Genomic DNA, 20300 nt, shown 5'->3' on the forward strand with positions numbered 1-20300 from the left:
CTACGAGATGCTGTAAGCTTCTCTTGAATCACTTTAATTTACTGTCAAGATGACATGCTAGGATGTGAAATGAAGTGATTAATTAAAAAAACTATCTGTTAGCACCTGGGAATAGCAGATGCTGTAAGTTTTTTTTGCATCACTTTCATTTACTCTCCAACTCACATGCCTGAATGTGAAGTGCAGTGATTCATCAAAAACTATCTGTTAGCACCTTGGACTACGAGATGCTGTAAGCTTCTCTTGAATAACTTTAATTTACTGTCAAGATGACATGCTAGGATGTGAAATGAAGTGATTAATTAAAAAAACTATCTGTTAGCACCTGGGAATAGCAGATGCTGTAAGTTTTTGTTGCATCACTTTACTTTAATCTGCAACTGACAAGCTTGTATGTGAAGTGTACAGATTAAATAGAAATATTTTAGTACCAGGGAATAGCAGGTGCTGTAAGATTGTATTGCATCCCTTTAATTTATGTTCAAGCTATCATGTTCAAATTTGAAGTGCAGTGAATAATTAACTCAAACTATCTGTTAGCACCTGGGAATAGCCGATGCTGTACGTTTTTTTTGCATCACTTTCATTTACTCTCCAACTCACATGCCTGAATGTGAAGTGCAGTGATTCATCAAAAAACTGTCTGCTAGTGCCTCCGTATACCAGATGTTGTAAGCTTTTATTGCATCATTTAATTTACATTCAAGATAACATTCTAGAATGTCAAGTGCAGGGATTAATAAAAAAAATTGTCAGATTGGTCTTTGATCATATTTGCTATGATTAGGAAATTTGAGTAAGTGTTTAAGGCTTACGGCCACACCAGCTTGAGAACGCCCAATCTCATCTGACCTTGGAAGCTAAGCAAGTTTGGGCCTGGATAGTACTGAGGTGGGACCCTACCTAGGAATACCAGGTGCTGTAAGCTTTTCTTGCATCACTTTAATTTACTTTCAAGCTGACATGCTCAAATGTGAAGTGCAGTGATTAATAAAAAAAACTATCTGTTAGCACCTGGGAATAGCCGATGCTGTAAGTTTTTTTTGCATCACTTTCATTTACTCTCCAACTCACATGCCTGAATGTGAAGTGCAGTGATTCATCAAAAACTATCTGTTAGCACCTTAGACTACGAGATGCTGTAAGCTTCTCTTGAATCACTTTAATTTACTGTCAAGATGACATGCTAGGATGTGAAATGCAGTGATTAATTAAAAAAACTATCTGTTAGCACCTGGGAATAGCAGATGCTGTAAGTTTTTGTTGCATCACTTTACTTTAATCTGCAACTGACAAGCTTGTATGTGAAGTGTACAGATTAAATAGAAATATTTTAGTACCAGGGAATAGCAGGTGCTGTAAGATTGTATTGCATCCCTTTAATTTATGTTCAAGCTATCATGTTCAAATTTGAAGTGCAGTGAATAATTAACTCAAACTATCTGTTAGCACCTGGGAATAGCCGATGCTGTACGTTTTTTTTGCATCACTTTCATTTACTCTCCAACTCACATGCCTGAATGTGAAGTGCAGTGATTCATCAAAAAACTGTCTGCTAGTGCCTCCGTATACCAGATGTTGTAAGCTTTTATTGCATCATTTAATTTACATTCAAGATAACATTCTAGAATGTCAAGTGCAGGGATTAATAAAAAAAATTGTCAGATTGGTCTTTGATCATATTTGCTATGATTAGGAAATTTGAGTGAGTGTTTAAGGCTTACGGCCACACCAGCTTGAGAACGCCCAATCTCCTCTGACCTTGGAAGCTAAGCAAGTTTGGGCCTGGATAGTACTGAGGTGGGACCCTACCTAGGAATACCAGGTGCTGTAAGCTTTTCTTGCATCACTTTAATTTACTTTCAAGCTGACATGCTCAAATGTGAAGTGCAGTGATTAATAAAAAAAACTATCTGTTAGCACCTGGGAATAGCCGATGCTGTAAGTTTTTTTTGCATCACTTTCATTTACTCTCCAACTCACATGCCTGAATGTGAAGTGCAGTGATTCATCAAAAACTATCTGTTAGCACCTTGGACTACGAGATGCTGTAAGCTTCTCTTGAATCACTTTAATTTACTGTCAAGATGACATGCTAGGATGTGAAATGAAGTGATTAATTAAAAAAACTATCTGTTAGCACCTGGGAATAGCAGATGCTGTAAGTTTTTGTTGCATCACTTTACTTTAATCTGCAACTGACAAGCTTGTATGTGAAGTGTACAGATTAAATAGAAATATTTTAGTACCAGGGAATAGCAGGTGCTGTAAGATTGTATTGCATCCCTTTAATTTATGTTCAAGCTATCATGTTCAAATTTGAAGTGCAGTGAATAATTAACTCAAACTATCTGTTAGCACCTGGGAATAGCCGATGCTGTACGTTTTTTTTGCATCACTTTCATTTACTCTCCAACTCACATGCCTGAATGTGAAGTGCAGTGATTCATCAAAAAACTGTCTGCTAGTGCCTCCGTATACCAGATGTTGTAAGCTTTTATTGCATCATTTAATTTACATTCAAGATAACATTCTAGAATGTCAAGTGCAGGGATTAATAAAAAAAATTGTCAGATTGGTCTTTGATCATATTTGCTATGATTAGGAAATTTGAGTAAGTGTTTAAGGCTTACGGCCACACCAGCTTGAGAACGCCCAATCTCCTCTGACCTTGGAAGCTAAGCAAGTTTGGGCCTGGATAGTACTGAGGTGGGACCCTACCTAGGAATACCAGGTGCTGTAAGCTTTTCTTGCATCACTTTAATTTACTTTCAAGCTGACATGCTCAAATGTGAAGTGCAGTGATTAATAAAAAAAACTATCTGTTAGCACCTGGGAATAGCCGATGCTGTAAGTTTTTTTTGCATCACTTTCATTTACTCTCCAACTCACATGCCTGAATGTGAAGTGCAGTGATTCATCAAAAACTATCTGTTAGCACCTTGGACTACGAGATGCTGTAAGCTTCTCTTGAATCACTTTAATTTACTGTCAAGATGACATGCTAGGATGTGAAATGAAGTGATTAATTAAAAAAACTATCTGTTAGCACCTGGGAATAGCAGATGCTGTAAGTTTTTGTTGCATCACTTTACTTTAATCTGCAACTGACAAGCTTGTATGTGAAGTGTACAGATTAAATAGAAATATTTTAGTACCAGGGAATAGCAGGTGCTGTAAGATTGTATTGCATCCCTTTAATTTATGTTCAAGCTATCATGTTCAAATTTGAAGTGCAGTGAATAATTAACTCAAACTATCTGTTAGCACCTGGGAATAGCAGATGCTGTACGTTTTTTTTGCATCACTTTCATTTACTCTCCAACTCACATGCCTGAATGTGAAGTGCAGTGATTCATCAAAAAACTGTCTACTAGTGCCTCCGTATACCAGATGTTGTAAGCTTTTATTGCATCATTTAATTTACATTCAAGATAACATTCTAGAATGTCAAGTGCAGGGATTAATAAAAAAAATTGTCAGATTGGTCTTTGATCATATTTGCTATGATTAGGAAATTTGAGTAAGTGTTTAAGGCTTACGGCCACACCAGCTTGAGAACGCCCAATCTCATCTGACCTTGGAAGCTAAGCAAGTTTGGGCCTGGATAGTACTGAGGTGGGACCCTACCTAGGAATACCGGGTGCTGTAAGCTTTTCTTGCATCACTTTAATTTACTTTCAAGCTGACATGCTCAAATGTGAAGTGCAGTGATTAATAAAAAAAAACTATCTGTTAGCACCTGGGAATAGCCGATGCTGTAAGTTTTTTTTGCATCACTTTCATTTACTCTCCAACTCACATGCCTGAATGTGAAGTGCAGTGATTCATCAAAAACTATCTGTTAGCACCTTGGACTACGAGATGCTGTAAGCTTCTCTTGAATCACTTTAATTTACTGTCAAGATGACATGCTAGGATGTGAAATGAAGTGATTAATTAAAAAAACTATCTGTTAGCACCTGGGAATAGCAGATGCTGTAAGTTTTTTTTGCATCACTTTCATTTACTCTCCAACTCACATGCCTGAATGTGAAGTGCAGTGATTCATCAAAAACTATCTGTTAGCACCTTGGACTACGAGATGCTGTAAGCTTCTCTTGAATCACTTTAATTTACTGTCAAGATGACATGCTAGGATGTGAAATGCAGTGATTAATTAAAAAAACTATCTGTTAGCACCTGGGAATAGCAGATGCTGTAAGTTTTTGTTGCATCACTTTACTTTAATCTGCAACTGACAAGCTTGTATGTGAAGTGTACAGATTAAATAGAAATATTTTAGTACCAGGGAATAGCAGGTGCTGTAAGATTGTATTGCATCCCTTTAATTTATGTTCAAGCTATCATGTTCAAATTTGAAGTGCAGTGAATAATTAACTCAAACTATCTGTTAGCACCTGGGAATAGCCGATGCTGTACGTTTTTTTTGCATCACTTTCATTTACTCTCCAACTCACATGCCTGAATGTGAAGTGCAGTGATTCATCAAAAAACTGTCTGCTAGTGCCTCCGTATACCAGATGTTGTAAGCTTTTATTGCATCATTTAATTTACATTCAAGATAACATTCTAGAATGTCAAGTGCAGGGATTAATAAAAAAAATTGTCAGATTGGTCTTTGATCATATTTGCTATGATTAGGAAATTTGAGTAAGTGTTTAAGGCTTACGGCCACACCAGCTTGAGAACGCCCAATCTCATCTGACCTTGGAAGCTAAGCAAGTTTGGGCCTGGATAGTACTGAGGTGGGACCCTACCTAGGAATACCGGGTGCTGTAAGCTTTTCTTGCATCACTTTAATTTACTTTCAAGCTGACATGCTCAAATGTGAAGTGCAGTGATTAATAAAAAAAAACTATCTGTTAGCACCTGGGAATAGCCGATGCTGTAAGTTTTTTTTGCATCACTTTCATTTACTCTCCAACTCACATGCCTGAATGTGAAGTGCAGTGATTCATCAAAAACTATCTGTTAGCACCTTGGACTACGAGATGCTGTAAGCTTCTCTTGAATCACTTTAATTTACTGTCAAGATGACATGCTAGGATGTGAAATGAAGTGATTAATTAAAAAAACTATCTGTTAGCACCTGGGAATAGCAGATGCTGTAAGTTTTTTTTGCATCACTTTCATTTACTCTCCAACTCACATGCCTGAATGTGAAGTGCAGTGATTCATCAAAAACTATCTGTTAGCACCTTGGACTACGAGATGCTGTAAGCTTCTCTTGAATAACTTTAATTTACTGTCAAGATGACATGCTAGGATGTGAAATGAAGTGATTAATTAAAAAAACTATCTGTTAGCACCTGGGAATAGCAGATGCTGTAAGTTTTTGTTGCATCACTTTACTTTAATCTGCAACTGACAAGCTTGTATGTGAAGTGTACAGATTAAATAGAAATATTTTAGTACCAGGGAATAGCAGGTGCTGTAAGATTGTATTGCATCCCTTTAATTTATGTTCAAGCTATCATGTTCAAATTTGAAGTGCAGTGAATAATTAACTCAAACTATCTGTTAGCACCTGGGAATAGCCGATGCTGTACGTTTTTTTTGCATCACTTTCATTTACTCTCCAACTCACATGCCTGAATGTGAAGTGCAGTGATTCATCAAAAAACTGTCTGCTAGTGCCTCCGTATACCGGATGTTGTAAGCTTTTATTGCATCATTTAATTTACATTCAAGATAACATTCTAGAATGTCAAGTGCAGGGATTAATAAAAAAAATTGTCAGATTGGTCTTTGATCATATTTGCTATGATTAGGAAATTTGAGTAAGTGTTTAAGGCTTACGGCCACACCAGCTTGAGAACGCCCAATCTCATCTGACCTTGGAAGCTAAGCAAGTTTGGGCCTGGATAGTACTGAGGTGGGACCCTACCTAGGAATACCAGGTGCTGTAAGCTTTTCTTGCATCACTTTAATTTACTTTCAAGCTGACATGCTCAAATGTGAAGTGCAGTGATTAATAAAAAAAACTATCTGTTAGCACCTGGGAATAGCCGATGCTGTAAGTTTTTTTTGCATCACTTTCATTTACTCTCCAACTCACATGCCTGAATGTGAAGTGCAGTGATTCATCAAAAACTATCTGTTAGCACCTTAGACTACGAGATGCTGTAAGCTTCTCTTGAATCACTTTAATTTACTGTCAAGATGACATGCTAGGATGTGAAATGCAGTGATTAATTAAAAAAACTATCTGTTAGCACCTGGGAATAGCAGATGCTGTAAGTTTTTGTTGCATCACTTTACTTTAATCTGCAACTGACAAGCTTGTATGTGAAGTGTACAGATTAAATAGAAATATTTTAGTACCAGGGAATAGCAGGTGCTGTAAGATTGTATTGCATCCCTTTAATTTATGTTCAAGCTATCATGTTCAAATTTGAAGTGCAGTGAATAATTAACTCAAACTATCTGTTAGCACCTGGGAATAGCCGATGCTGTACGTTTTTTTTGCATCACTTTCATTTACTCTCCAACTCACATGCCTGAATGTGAAGTGCAGTGATTCATCAAAAAACTGTCTGCTAGTGCCTCCGTATACCAGATGTTGTAAGCTTTTATTGCATCATTTAATTTACATTCAAGATAACATTCTAGAATGTCAAGTGCAGGGATTAATAAAAAAATTGTCAGATTGGTCTTTGATCATATTTGCTATGATTAGGAAATTTGAGTAAGTGTTTAAGGCTTACGGCCACACCAGCTTGAGAACGCCCAATCTCCTCTGACCTTGGAAGCTAAGCAAGTTTGGGCCTGGATAGTACTGAGGTGGGACCCTACCTAGGAATACCAGGTGCTGTAAGCTTTTCTTGCATCACTTTAATTTACTTTCAAGCTGACATGCTCAAATGTGAAGTGCAGTGATTAATAAAAAAAACTATCTGTTAGCACCTGGGAATAGCCGATGCTGTAAGTTTTTTTTGCATCACTTTCATTTACTCTCCAACTCACATGCCTGAATGTGAAGTGCAGTGATTCATCAAAAACTATCTGTTAGCACCTTGGACTACGAGATGCTGTAAGCTTCTCTTGAATCACTTTAATTTACTGTCAAGATGACATGCTAGGATGTGAAATGAAGTGATTAATTAAAAAAACTATCTGTTAGCACCTGGGAATAGCAGATGCTGTAAGTTTTTGTTGCATCACTTTACTTTAATCTGCAACTGACAAGCTTGTATGTGAAGTGTACAGATTAAATAGAAATATTTTAGTACCAGGGAATAGCAGGTGCTGTAAGATTGTATTGCATCCCTTTAATTTATGTTCAAGCTATCATGTTCAAATTTGAAGTGCAGTGAATAATTAACTCAAACTATCTGTTAGCACCTGGGAATAGCAGATGCTGTACGTTTTTTTTGCATCACTTTCATTTACTCTCCAACTCACATGCCTGAATGTGAAGTGCAGTGATTCATCAAAAAACTGTCTACTAGTGCCTCCGTATACCAGATGTTGTAAGCTTTTATTGCATCATTTAATTTACATTCAAGATAACATTCTAGAATGTCAAGTGCAGGGATTAATAAAAAAAATTGTCAGATTGGTCTTTGATCATATTTGCTATGATTAGGAAATTTGAGTAAGTGTTTAAGGCTTACGGCCACACCAGCTTGAGAACGCCCAATCTCATCTGACCTTGGAAGCTAAGCAAGTTTGGGCCTGGATAGTACTGAGGTGGGACCCTACCTAGGAATACCGGGTGCTGTAAGCTTTTCTTGCATCACTTTAATTTACTTTCAAGCTGACATGCTCAAATGTGAAGTGCAGTGATTAATAAAAAAAAACTATCTGTTAGCACCTGGGAATAGCCGATGCTGTAAGTTTTTTTTGCATCACTTTCATTTACTCTCCAACTCACATGCCTGAATGTGAAGTGCAGTGATTCATCAAAAACTATCTGTTAGCACCTTGGACTACGAGATGCTGTAAGCTTCTCTTGAATCACTTTAATTTACTGTCAAGATGACATGCTAGGATGTGAAATGAAGTGATTAATTAAAAAAACTATCTGTTAGCACCTGGGAATAGCAGATGCTGTAAGTTTTTTTTGCATCACTTTCATTTACTCTCCAACTCACATGCCTGAATGTGAAGTGCAGTGATTCATCAAAAACTATCTGTTAGCACCTTGGACTACGAGATGCTGTAAGCTTCTCTTGAATCACTTTAATTTACTGTCAAGATGACATGCTAGGATGTGAAATGCAGTGATTAATTAAAAAAACTATCTGTTAGCACCTGGGAATAGCAGATGCTGTAAGTTTTTGTTGCATCACTTTACTTTAATCTGCAACTGACAAGCTTGTATGTGAAGTGTACAGATTAAATAGAAATATTTTAGTACCAGGGAATAGCAGGTGCTGTAAGATTGTATTGCATCCCTTTAATTTATGTTCAAGCTATCATGTTCAAATTTGAAGTGCAGTGAATAATTAACTCAAACTATCTGTTAGCACCTGGGAATAGCCGATGCTGTACGTTTTTTTTGCATCACTTTCATTTACTCTCCAACTCACATGCCTGAATGTGAAGTGCAGTGATTCATCAAAAAACTGTCTACTAGTGCCTCCGTATACCAGATGTTGTAAGCTTTTATTGCATCATTTAATTTACATTCAAGATAACATTCTAGAATGTCAAGTGCAGGGATTAATAAAAAAAATTGTCAGATTGGTCTTTGATCATATTTGCTATGATTAGGAAATTTGAGTAAGTGTTTAAGGCTTACGGCCACACCAGCTTGAGAACGCCCAATCTCATCTGACCTTGGAAGCTAAGCAAGTTTGGGCCTGGATAGTACTGAGGTGGGACCCTACCTAGGAATACCGGGTGCTGTAAGCTTTTCTTGCATCACTTTAATTTACTTTCAAGCTGACATGCTCAAATGTGAAGTGCAGTGATTAATAAAAAAAAACTATCTGTTAGCACCTGGGAATAGCCGATGCTGTAAGTTTTTTTTGCATCACTTTCATTTACTCTCCAACTCACATGCCTGAATGTGAAGTGCAGTGATTCATCAAAAACTATCTGTTAGCACCTTGGACTACGAGATGCTGTAAGCTTCTCTTGAATCACTTTAATTTACTGTCAAGATGACATGCTAGGATGTGAAATGAAGTGATTAATTAAAAAAACTATCTGTTAGCACCTGGGAATAGCAGATGCTGTAAGTTTTTTTTGCATCACTTTCATTTACTCTCCAACTCACATGCCTGAATGTGAAGTGCAGTGATTCATCAAAAACTATCTGTTAGCACCTTGGACTACGAGATGCTGTAAGCTTCTCTTGAATCACTTTAATTTACTGTCAAGATGACATGCTAGGATGTGAAATGCAGTGATTAATTAAAAAAACTATCTGTTAGCACCTGGGAATAGCAGATGCTGTAAGTTTTTGTTGCATCACTTTACTTTAATCTGCAACTGACAAGCTTGTATGTGAAGTGTACAGATTAAATAGAAATATTTTAGTACCAGGGAATAGCAGGTGCTGTAAGATTGTATTGCATCCCTTTAATTTATGTTCAAGCTATCATGTTCAAATTTGAAGTGCAGTGAATAATTAACTCAAACTATCTGTTAGCACCTGGGAATAGCCGATGCTGTACGTTTTTTTTGCATCACTTTCATTTACTCTCCAACTCACATGCCTGAATGTGAAGTGCAGTGATTCATCAAAAAACTGTCTACTAGTGCCTCCGTATACCAGATGTTGTAAGCTTTTATTGCATCATTTAATTTACATTCAAGATAACATTCTAGAATGTCAAGTGCAGGGATTAATAAAAAAAATTGTCAGATTGGTCTTTGATCATATTTGCTATGATTAGGAAATTTGAGTAAGTGTTTAAGGCTTACGGCCACACCAGCTTGAGAACGCCCAATCTCATCTGACCTTGGAAGCTAAGCAAGTTTGGGCCTGGATAGTACTGAGGTGGGACCCTACCTAGGAATACCGGGTGCTGTAAGCTTTTCTTGCATCACTTTAATTTACTTTCAAGCTGACATGCTCAAATGTGAAGTGCAGTGATTAATAAAAAAAAACTATCTGTTAGCACCTGGGAATAGCCGATGCTGTAAGTTTTTTTTGCATCACTTTCATTTACTCTCCAACTCACATGCCTGAATGTGAAGTGCAGTGATTCATCAAAAACTATCTGTTAGCACCTTGGACTACGAGATGCTGTAAGCTTCTCTTGAATCACTTTAATTTACTGTCAAGATGACATGCTAGGATGTGAAATGAAGTGATTAATTAAAAAAACTATCTGTTAGCACCTGGGAATAGCAGATGCTGTAAGTTTTTTTTGCATCACTTTCATTTACTCTCCAACTCACATGCCTGAATGTGAAGTGCAGTGATTCATCAAAAACTATCTGTTAGCACCTTGGACTACGAGATGCTGTAAGCTTCTCTTGAATCACTTTAATTTACTGTCAAGATGACATGCTAGGATGTGAAATGCAGTGATTAATTAAAAAAACTATCTGTTAGCACCTGGGAATAGCAGATGCTGTAAGTTTTTGTTGCATCACTTTACTTTAATCTGCAACTGACAAGCTTGTATGTGAAGTGTACAGATTAAATAGAAATATTTTAGTACCAGGGAATAGCAGGTGCTGTAAGATTGTATTGCATCCCTTTAATTTATGTTCAAGCTATCATGTTCAAATTTGAAGTGCAGTGAATAATTAACTCAAACTATCTGTTAGCACCTGGGAATAGCCGATGCTGTACGTTTTTTTTGCATCACTTTCATTTACTCTCCAACTCACATGCCTGAATGTGAAGTGCAGTGATTCATCAAAAAACTGTCTACTAGTGCCTCCGTATACCAGATGTTGTAAGCTTTTATTGCATCATTTAATTTACATTCAAGATAACATTCTAGAATGTCAAGTGCAGGGATTAATAAAAAAAATTGTCAGATTGGTCTTTGATCATATTTGCTATGATTAGGAAATTTGAGTAAGTGTTTAAGGCTTACGGCCACACCAGCTTGAGAACGCCCAATCTCATCTGACCTTGGAAGCTAAGCAAGTTTGGGCCTGGATAGTACTGAGGTGGGACCCTACCTAGGAATACCGGGTGCTGTAAGCTTTTCTTGCATCACTTTAATTTACTTTCAAGCTGACATGCTCAAATGTGAAGTGCAGTGATTAATAAAAAAAAACTATCTGTTAGCACCTGGGAATAGCCGATGCTGTAAGTTTTTTTTGCATCACTTTCATTTACTCTCCAACTCACATGCCTGAATGTGAAGTGCAGTGATTCATCAAAAACTATCTGTTAGCACCTTGGACTACGAGATGCTGTAAGCTTCTCTTGAATCACTTTAATTTACTGTCAAGATGACATGCTAGGATGTGAAATGAAGTGATTAATTAAAAAAACTATCTGTTAGCACCTGGGAATAGCAGATGCTGTAAGTTTTTTTTGCATCACTTTCATTTACTCTCCAACTCACATGCCTGAATGTGAAGTGCAGTGATTCATCAAAAACTATCTGTTAGCACCTTGGACTACGAGATGCTGTAAGCTTCTCTTGAATCACTTTAATTTACTGTCAAGATGACATGCTAGGATGTGAAATGAAGTGATTAATTAAAAAAACTATCTGTTAGCACCTGGGAATAGCAGATGCTGTAAGTTTTTGTTGCATCACTTTACTTTAATCTGCAACTGACAAGCTTGTATGTGAAGTGTACAGATTAAATAGAAATATTTTAGTACCAGGGAATAGCAGGTGCTGTAAGATTGTATTGCATCCCTTTAATTTATGTTCAAGCTATCATGTTCAAATTTGAAGTGCAGTGAATAATTAACTCAAACTATCTGTTAGCACCTGGGAATAGCCGATGCTGTACGTTTTTTTTGCATCACTTTCATTTACTCTCCAACTCACATGCCTGAATGTGAAGTGCAGTGATTCATCAAAAAACTGTCTGCTAGTGCCTCCGTATACCAGATGTTGTAAGCTTTTATTGCATCATTTAATTTACATTCAAGATAACATTCTAGAATGTCAAGTGCAGGGATTAATAAAAAAAATTGTCAGATTGGTCTTTGATCATATTTGCTATGATTAGGAAATTTGAGTAAGTGTTTAAGGCTTACGGCCACACCAGCTTGAGAACGCCCAATCTCATCTGACCTTGGAAGCTAAGCAAGTTTGGGCCTGGATAGTACTGAGGTGGGACCCTACCTAGGAATACCGGGTGCTGTAAGCTTTTCTTGCATCACTTTAATTTACTTTCAAGCTGACATGCTCAAATGTGAAGTGCAGTGATTAATAAAAAAAAACTATCTGTTAGCACCTGGGAATAGCCGATGCTGTAAGTTTTTTTTGCATCACTTTCATTTACTCTCCAACTCACATGCCTGAATGTGAAGTGCAGTGATTCATCAAAAACTATCTGTTAGCACCTTGGACTACGAGATGCTGTAAGCTTCTCTTGAATCACTTTAATTTACTGTCAAGATGACATGCTAGGATGTGAAATGCAGTGATTAATTAAAAAAACTATCTGTTAGCACCTGGGAATAGCAGATGCTGTAAGTTTTTGTTGCATCACTTTACTTTAATCTGCAACTGACAAGCTTGTATGTGAAGTGTACAGATTAAATAGAAATATTTTAGTACCAGGGAATAGCAGGTGCTGTAAGATTGTATTGCATCCCTTTAATTTATGTTCAAGCTATCATGTTCAAATTTGAAGTGCAGTGAATAATTAACTCAAACTATCTGTTAGCACCTGGGAATAGCCGATGCTGTACGTTTTTTTTGCATCACTTTCATTTACTCTCCAACTCACATGCCTGAATGTGAAGTGCAGTGATTCATCAAAAAACTGTCTACTAGTGCCTCCGTATACCAGATGTTGTAAGCTTTTATTGCATCATTTAATTTACATTCAAGATAACATTCTAGAATGTCAAGTGCAGGGATTAATAAAAAAAATTGTCAGATTGGTCTTTGATCATATTTGCTATGATTAGGAAATTTGAGTAAGTGTTTAAGGCTTACGGCCACACCAGCTTGAGAACGCCCAATCTCATCTGACCTTGGAAGCTAAGCAAGTTTGGGCCTGGATAGTACTGAGGTGGGACCCTACCTAGGAATACCGGGTGCTGTAAGCTTTTCTTGCATCACTTTAATTTACTTTCAAGCTGACATGCTCAAATGTGAAGTGCAGTGATTAATAAAAAAAAACTATCTGTTAGCACCTGGGAATAGCCGATGCTGTAAGTTTTTTTTGCATCACTTTCATTTACTCTCCAACTCACATGCCTGAATGTGAAGTGCAGTGATTCATCAAAAACTATCTGTTAGCACCTTGGACTACGAGATGCTGTAAGCTTCTCTTGAATCACTTTAATTTACTGTCAAGATGACATGCTAGGATGTGAAATGAAGTGATTAATTAAAAAAACTATCTGTTAGCACCTGGGAATAGCAGATGCTGTAAGTTTTTTTTGCATCACTTTCATTTACTCTCCAACTCACATGCCTGAATGTGAAGTGCAGTGATTCATCAAAAACTATCTGTTAGCACCTTGGACTACGAGATGCTGTAAGCTTCTCTTGAATAACTTTAATTTACTGTCAAGATGACATGCTAGGATGTGAAATGAAGTGATTAATTAAAAAAACTATCTGTTAGCACCTGGGAATAGCAGATGCTGTAAGTTTTTGTTGCATCACTTTACTTTAATCTGCAACTGACAAGCTTGTATGTGAAGTGTACAGATTAAATAGAAATATTTTAGTACCAGGGAATAGCAGGTGCTGTAAGATTGTATTGCATCCCTTTAATTTATGTTCAAGCTATCATGTTCAAATTTGAAGTGCAGTGAATAATTAACTCAAACTATCTGTTAGCACCTGGGAATAGCCGATGCTGTACGTTTTTTTTGCATCACTTTCATTTACTCTCCAACTCACATGCCTGAATGTGAAGTGCAGTGATTCATCAAAAAACTGTCTGCTAGTGCCTCCGTATACCAGATGTTGTAAGCTTTTATTGCATCATTTAATTTACATTCAAGATAACATTCTAGAATGTCAAGTGCAGGGATTAATAAAAAAAATTGTCAGATTGGTCTTTGATCATATTTGCTATGATTAGGAAATTTGAGTAAGTGTTTAAGGCTTACGGCCACACCAGCTTGAGAACGCCCAATCTCATCTGACCTTGGAAGCTAAGCAAGTTTGGGCCTGGATAGTACTGAGGTGGGACCCTACCTAGGAATACCAGGTGCTGTAAGCTTTTCTTGCATCACTTTAATTTACTTTCAAGCTGACATGCTCAAATGTGAAGTGCAGTGATTAATAAAAAAAACTATCTGTTAGCACCTGGGAATAGCCGATGCTGTAAGTTTTTTTTGCATCACTTTCATTTACTCTCCAACTCACATGCCTGAATGTGAAGTGCAGTGATTCATCAAAAACTATCTGTTAGCACCTTAGACTACGAGATGCTGTAAGCTTCTCTTGAATCACTTTAATTTACTGTCAAGATGACATGCTAGGATGTGAAATGCAGTGATTAATTAAAAAAACTATCTGTTAGCACCTGGGAATAGCAGATGCTGTAAGTTTTTGTTGCATCACTTTACTTTAATCTGCAACTGACAAGCTTGTATGTGAAGTGTACAGATTAAATAGAAATATTTTAGTACCAGGGAATAGCAGGTGCTGTAAGATTGTATTGCATCCCTTTAATTTATGTTCAAGCTATCATGTTCAAATTTGAAGTGCAGTGAATAATTAACTCAAACTATCTGTTAGCACCTGGGAATAGCCGATGCTGTACGTTTTTTTTGCATCACTTTCATTTACTCTCCAACTCACATGCCTGAATGTGAAGTGCAGTGATTCATCAAAAAACTGTCTGCTAGTGCCTCCGTATACCAGATGTTGTAAGCTTTTATTGCATCATTTAATTTACATTCAAGATAACATTCTAGAATGTCAAGTGCAGGGATTAATAAAAAAAATTGTCAGATTGGTCTTTGATCATATTTGCTATGATTAGGAAATTTGAGTAAGTGTTTAAGGCTTAAGGCCACACCAGCTTGAGAACGCCCAATCTCCTCTGACCTTGGAAGCTAAGCAAGTTTGGGCCTGGATAGTACTGAGGTGGGACCCTACCTAGGAATACCAGGTGCTGTAAGCTTTTCTTGCATCACTTTAATTTACTTTCAAGCTGACATGCTCAAATGTGAAGTGCAGTGATTAATAAAAAAAACTATCTGTTAGCACCTGGGAATAGCCGATGCTGTAAGTTTTTTTTGCATCACTTTCATTTACTCTCCAACTCACATGCCTGAATGTGAAGTGCAGTGATTCATCAAAAACTATCTGTTAGCACCTTGGACTACGAGATGCTGTAAGCTTCTCTTGAATCACTTTAATTTACTGTCAAGATGACATGCTAGGATGTGAAATGAAGTGATTAATTAAAAAAACTATCTGTTAGCACCTGGGAATAGCAGATGCTGTAAGTTTTTGTTGCATCACTTTACTTTAATCTGCAACTGACAAGCTTGTATGTGAAGTGTACAGATTAAATAGAAATATTTTAGTACCAGGGAATAGCAGGTGCTGTAAGATTGTATTGCATCCCTTTAATTTATGTTCAAGCTATCATGTTCAAATTTGAAGTGCAGTGAATAATTAACTCAAACTATCTGTTAGCACCTGGGAATAGCAGATGCTGTACGTTTTTTTTGCATCACTTTCATTTACTCTCCAACTCACATGCCTGAATGTGAAGTGCAGTGATTCATCAAAAAACTGTCTACTAGTGCCTCCGTATACCAGATGTTGTAAGCTTTTATTGCATCATTTAATTTACATTCAAGATAACATTCTAGAATGTCAAGTGCAGGGATTAATAAAAAAAATTGTCAGATTGGTCTTTGATCATATTTGCTATGATTAGGAAATTTGAGTAAGTGTTTAAGGCTTACGGCCACACCAGCTTGAGAACGCCCAATCTCATCTGACCTTGGAAGCTAAGCAAGTTTGGGCCTGGATAGTACTGAGGTGGGACCCTACCTAGGAATACCGGGTGCTGTAAGCTTTTCTTGCATCACTTTAATTTACTTTCAAGCTGACATGCTCAAATGTGAAGTGCAGTGATTAATAAAAAAAAACTATCTGTTAGCACCTGGGAATAGCCGATGCTGTAAGTTTTTTTTGCATCACTTTCATTTACTCTCCAACTCACATGCCTGAATGTGAAGTGCAGTGATTCATCAAAAACTATCTGTTAGCACCTTGGACTACGAGATGCTGTAAGCTTCTCTTGAATCACTTTAATTTACTGTCAAGATGACATGCTAGGATGTGAAATGAAGTGATTAATTAAAAAAACTATCTGTTAGCACCTGGGAATAGCAGATGCTGTAAGTTTTTTTTGCATCACTTTCATTTACTCTCCAACTCACATGCCTGAATGTGAAGTGCAGTGATTCATCAAAAACTATCTGTTAGCACCTTGGACTACGAGATGCTGTAAGCTTCTCTTGAATCACTTTAATTTACTGTCAAGATGACATGCTAGGATGTGAAATGCAGTGATTAATTAAAAAAACTATCTGTTAGCACCTGGGAATAGCAGATGCTGTAAGTTTTTGTTGCATCACTTTACTTTAATCTGCAACTGACAAGCTTGTATGTGAAGTGTACAGATTAAATAGAAATATTTTAGTACCAGGGAATAGCAGGTGCTGTAAGATTGTATTGCATCCCTTTAATTTATGTTCAAGCTATCATGTTCAAATTTGAAGTGCAGTGAATAATTAACTCAAACTATCTGTTAGCACCTGGGAATAGCCGATGCTGTACGTTTTTTTTGCATCACTTTCATTTACTCTCCAACTCACATGCCTGAATGTGAAGTGCAGTGATTCATCAAAAAACTGTCTACTAGTGCCTCCGTATACCAGATGTTGTAAGCTTTTATTGCATCATTTAATTTACATTCAAGATAACATTCTAGAATGTCAAGTGCAGGGATTAATAAAAAAAATTGTCAGATTGGTCTTTGATCATATTTGCTATGATTAGGAAATTTGAATAAGTGTTTAAGGCTTACGGCCACACCAGCTTGAGAACGCCCAATCTCATCTGACCTTGGAAGCTAAGCAAGTTTGGGCCTGGATAGTACTGAGGTGGGACCCTACCTAGGAATACCGGGTGCTGTAAGCTTTTCTTGCATCACTTTAATTTACTTTCAAGCTGACATGCTCAAATGTGAAGTGCAGTGATTAATAAAAAAAAACTATCTGTTAGCACCTGGGAATAGCCGATGCTGTAAGTTTTTTTTGCATCACTTTCATTTACTCTCCAACTCACATGCCTGAATGTGAAGTGCAGTGATTCATCAAAAACTATCTGTTAGCACCTTGGACTACGAGATGCTGTAAGCTTCTCTTGAATCACTTTAATTTACTGTCAAGATGACATGCTAGGATGTGAAATGAAGTGATTAATTAAAAAAACTATCTGTTAGCACCTGGGAATAGCAGATGCTGTAAGTTTTTTTTGCATCACTTTCATTTACTCTCCAACTCACATGCCTGAATGTGAAGTGCAGTGATTCATCAAAAACTATCTGTTAGCACCTTGGACTACGAGATGCTGTAAGCTTCTCTTGAATAACTTTAATTTACTGTCAAGATGACATGCTAGGATGTGAAATGAAGTGATTAATTAAAAAAACTATCTGTTAGCACCTGGGAATAGCAGATGCTGTAAGTTTTTGTTGCATCACTTTACTTTAATCTGCAACTGACAAGCTTGTATGTGAAGTGTACAGATTAAATAGAAATATTTTAGTACCAGGGAATAGCAGGTGCTGTAAGATTGTATTGCATCCCTTTAATTTATGTTCAAGCTATCATGTTCAAATTTGAAGTGCAGTGAATAATTAACTCAAACTATCTGTTAGCACCTGGGAATAGCCGATGCTGTACGTTTTTTTTGCATCACTTTCATTTACTCTCCAACTCACATGCCTGAATGTGAAGTGCAGTGATTCATCAAAAAACTGTCTGCTAGTGCCTCCGTATACCAGATGTTGTAAGCTTTTATTGCATCATTTAATTTACATTCAAGATAACATTCTAGAATGTCAAGTGCAGGGATTAATAAAAAAAATTGTCAGATTGGTCTTTGATCATATTTGCTATGATTAGGAAATTTGAGTAAGTGTTTAAGGCTTACGGCCACACCAGCTTGAGAACGCCCAATCTCCTCTGACCTTGGAAGCTAAGCAAGTTTGGGCCTGGATAGTACTGAGGTGGGACCCTACCTAGGAATACCAGGTGCTGTAAGCTTTTCTTGCATCACTTTAATTTACTTTCAAGCTGACATGCTCAAATGTGAAGTGCAGTGATTAATAAAAAAAACTATCTGTTAGCACCTGGGAATAGCCGATGCTGTAAGTTTTTTTTGCATCACTTTCATTTACTCTCCAACTCACATGCCTGAATGTGAAGTGCAGTGATTCATCAAAAACTATCTGTTAGCACCTTGGACTACGAGATGCTGTAAGCTTCTCTTGAATCACTTTAATTTACTGTCAAGATGACATGCTAGGATGTGAAATGAAGTGATTAATTAAAAAAACTATCTGTTAGCACCTGGGAATAGCAGATGCTGTAAGTTTTTGTTGCATCACTTTACTTTAATCTGCAACTGACAAGCTTGTATGTGAAGTGTACAGATTAAATAGAAATATTTTAGTACCAGGGAATAGCAGGTGCTGTAAGATTGTATTGCATCCCTTTAATTTATGTTCAAGCTATCATGTTCAAATTTGAAGTGCAGTGAATAATTAACTCAAACTATCTGTTAGCACCTGGGAATAGCAGATGCTGTACGTTTTTTTTGCATCACTTTCATTTACTCTCCAACTCACATGCCTGAATGTGAAGTGCAGTGATTCATCAAAAAACTGTCTACTAGTGCCTCCGTATACCAGATGTTGTAAGCTTTTATTGCATCATTTAATTTACATTCAAGATAACATTCTAGAATGTCAAGTGCAGGGATTAATAAAAAAAATTGTCAGATTGGTCTTTGATCATATTTGCTATGATTAGGAAATTTGAGTAAGTGTTTAAGGCTTACGGCCACACCAGCTTGAGAACGCCCAATCTCATCTGACCTTGGAAGCTAAGCAAGTTTGGGCCTGGATAGTACTGAGGTGGGACCCTACCTAGGAATACCGGGTGCTGTAAGCTTTTCTTGCATCACTTTAATTTACTTTCAAGCTGACATGCTCAAATGTGAAGTGCAGTGATTAATAAAAAAAACTATCTGTTAGCACCTGGGAATAGCCGATGCTGTAAGTTTTTTTTGCATCACTTTCATTTACTCTCCAACTCACATGCCTGAATGTGAAGTGCAGTGATTCATCAAAAACTATCTGTTAGCACCTTGGACTACGAGATGCTGTAAGCTTCTCTTGAATCACTTTAATTTACTGTCAAGATGACATGCTAGGATGTGAAATGAAGTGATTAATTAAAAAAACTATCTGTTAGCACCTGGGAATAGCAGATGCTGTAAGTTTTTGTTGCATCACTTTACTTTAATCTGCAACTGACAAGCTTGTATGTGAAGTGTACAGATTAAATAGAAATATTTTAGTACCAGGGAATAGCAGGTGCTGTAAGATTGTATTGCATCCCTTTAATTTATGTTCAAGCTATCATGTTCAAATTTGAAGTGCAGTGAATAATTAACTCAAACTATCTGTTAGCACCTGGGAATAGCAGATGCTGTACGTTTTTTTTGCATCACTTTCATTTACTCTCCAACTCACATGCCTGAATGTGAAGTGCAGTGATTCATCAAAAAACTGTCTACTAGTGCCTCCGTATACCAGATGTTGTAAGCTTTTATTGCATCATTTAATTTACATTCAAGATAACATTCTAGAATGTCAAGTGCAGGGATTAATAAAAAAAATTGTCAGATTGGTCTTTGATCATATTTGCTATGATTAGGAAATTTGAGTAAGTGTTTAAGGCTTACGGCCACACCAGCTTGAGAACGCCCAATCTCATCTGACCTTGGAAGCTAAGCAAGTTTGGGCCTGGATAGTACTGAGGTGGGACCCTACCTAGGAATACCGGGTGCTGTAAGCTTTTCTTGCATCACTTTAATTTACTTTCAAGCTGACATGCTCAAATGTGAAGTGCAGTGATTAATAAAAAAAAACTATCTGTTAGCACCTGGGAATAGCCGATGCTGTAAGTT

The 20300-nt window shown here is 37.0% G+C and overlaps 3 non-coding genes and 17 pseudogenes across 3 annotated transcripts; all 20 read left to right on the plus strand.

Annotated features, from left to right (window-relative positions):
* The first annotated feature begins 809 nt into the window (after positions 1-809).
* Positions 810-928, plus strand: LOC145647866 (5S ribosomal RNA). The gene has a single exon (XR_014116392.1). It is a non-coding gene; the product is annotated as a 5S ribosomal RNA (ribosomal RNA).
* A 790-nt stretch (positions 929-1718) lies between these two features.
* Positions 1719-1837, plus strand: LOC145648172 (5S ribosomal RNA; annotated as a pseudogene).
* A 790-nt stretch (positions 1838-2627) lies between these two features.
* On the plus strand, positions 2628-2746 carry LOC145648173 (5S ribosomal RNA; annotated as a pseudogene).
* A 790-nt stretch (positions 2747-3536) lies between these two features.
* Positions 3537-3655, plus strand: LOC145646948 (5S ribosomal RNA; annotated as a pseudogene).
* Positions 3656-4666: 1011 nt separating this feature from the next.
* Positions 4667-4785, plus strand: LOC145646950 (5S ribosomal RNA; annotated as a pseudogene).
* A 1011-nt stretch (positions 4786-5796) lies between these two features.
* Positions 5797-5915, plus strand: LOC145647878 (5S ribosomal RNA). Its single transcript, XR_014116395.1, has one exon. It is a non-coding gene; the product is annotated as a 5S ribosomal RNA (ribosomal RNA).
* Positions 5916-6704: 789 nt separating this feature from the next.
* LOC145648174 (5S ribosomal RNA) lies at positions 6705-6823 on the plus strand (annotated as a pseudogene).
* A 790-nt stretch (positions 6824-7613) lies between these two features.
* LOC145646951 (5S ribosomal RNA) lies at positions 7614-7732 on the plus strand (annotated as a pseudogene).
* Positions 7733-8743: 1011 nt separating this feature from the next.
* Positions 8744-8862, plus strand: LOC145646953 (5S ribosomal RNA; annotated as a pseudogene).
* A 1011-nt stretch (positions 8863-9873) lies between these two features.
* LOC145646954 (5S ribosomal RNA) lies at positions 9874-9992 on the plus strand (annotated as a pseudogene).
* Positions 9993-11003: 1011 nt separating this feature from the next.
* LOC145646955 (5S ribosomal RNA) lies at positions 11004-11122 on the plus strand (annotated as a pseudogene).
* A 1011-nt stretch (positions 11123-12133) lies between these two features.
* LOC145646956 (5S ribosomal RNA) lies at positions 12134-12252 on the plus strand (annotated as a pseudogene).
* Positions 12253-13043: 791 nt separating this feature from the next.
* On the plus strand, positions 13044-13162 carry LOC145646957 (5S ribosomal RNA; annotated as a pseudogene).
* Positions 13163-14173: 1011 nt separating this feature from the next.
* On the plus strand, positions 14174-14292 carry LOC145647890 (5S ribosomal RNA). The gene has a single exon (XR_014116397.1). It is a non-coding gene; the product is annotated as a 5S ribosomal RNA (ribosomal RNA).
* A 790-nt stretch (positions 14293-15082) lies between these two features.
* On the plus strand, positions 15083-15201 carry LOC145650325 (5S ribosomal RNA; annotated as a pseudogene).
* Positions 15202-15991: 790 nt separating this feature from the next.
* On the plus strand, positions 15992-16110 carry LOC145646959 (5S ribosomal RNA; annotated as a pseudogene).
* Positions 16111-17121: 1011 nt separating this feature from the next.
* LOC145646960 (5S ribosomal RNA) lies at positions 17122-17240 on the plus strand (annotated as a pseudogene).
* Positions 17241-18251: 1011 nt separating this feature from the next.
* LOC145648175 (5S ribosomal RNA) lies at positions 18252-18370 on the plus strand (annotated as a pseudogene).
* Positions 18371-19160: 790 nt separating this feature from the next.
* On the plus strand, positions 19161-19279 carry LOC145646961 (5S ribosomal RNA; annotated as a pseudogene).
* Positions 19280-20069: 790 nt separating this feature from the next.
* Positions 20070-20188, plus strand: LOC145646962 (5S ribosomal RNA; annotated as a pseudogene).
* Positions 20189-20300: the final 112 nt, after the last annotated feature.

The sequence above is a fragment of the Electrophorus electricus genome, chromosome 13 (assembly GCF_041902795.1).
Source record: "Electrophorus electricus isolate QZ-2024a chromosome 13, ASM4190279v1, whole genome shotgun sequence".
Lineage (NCBI taxonomy): Eukaryota > Metazoa > Chordata > Actinopteri > Gymnotiformes > Gymnotidae > Electrophorus > Electrophorus electricus.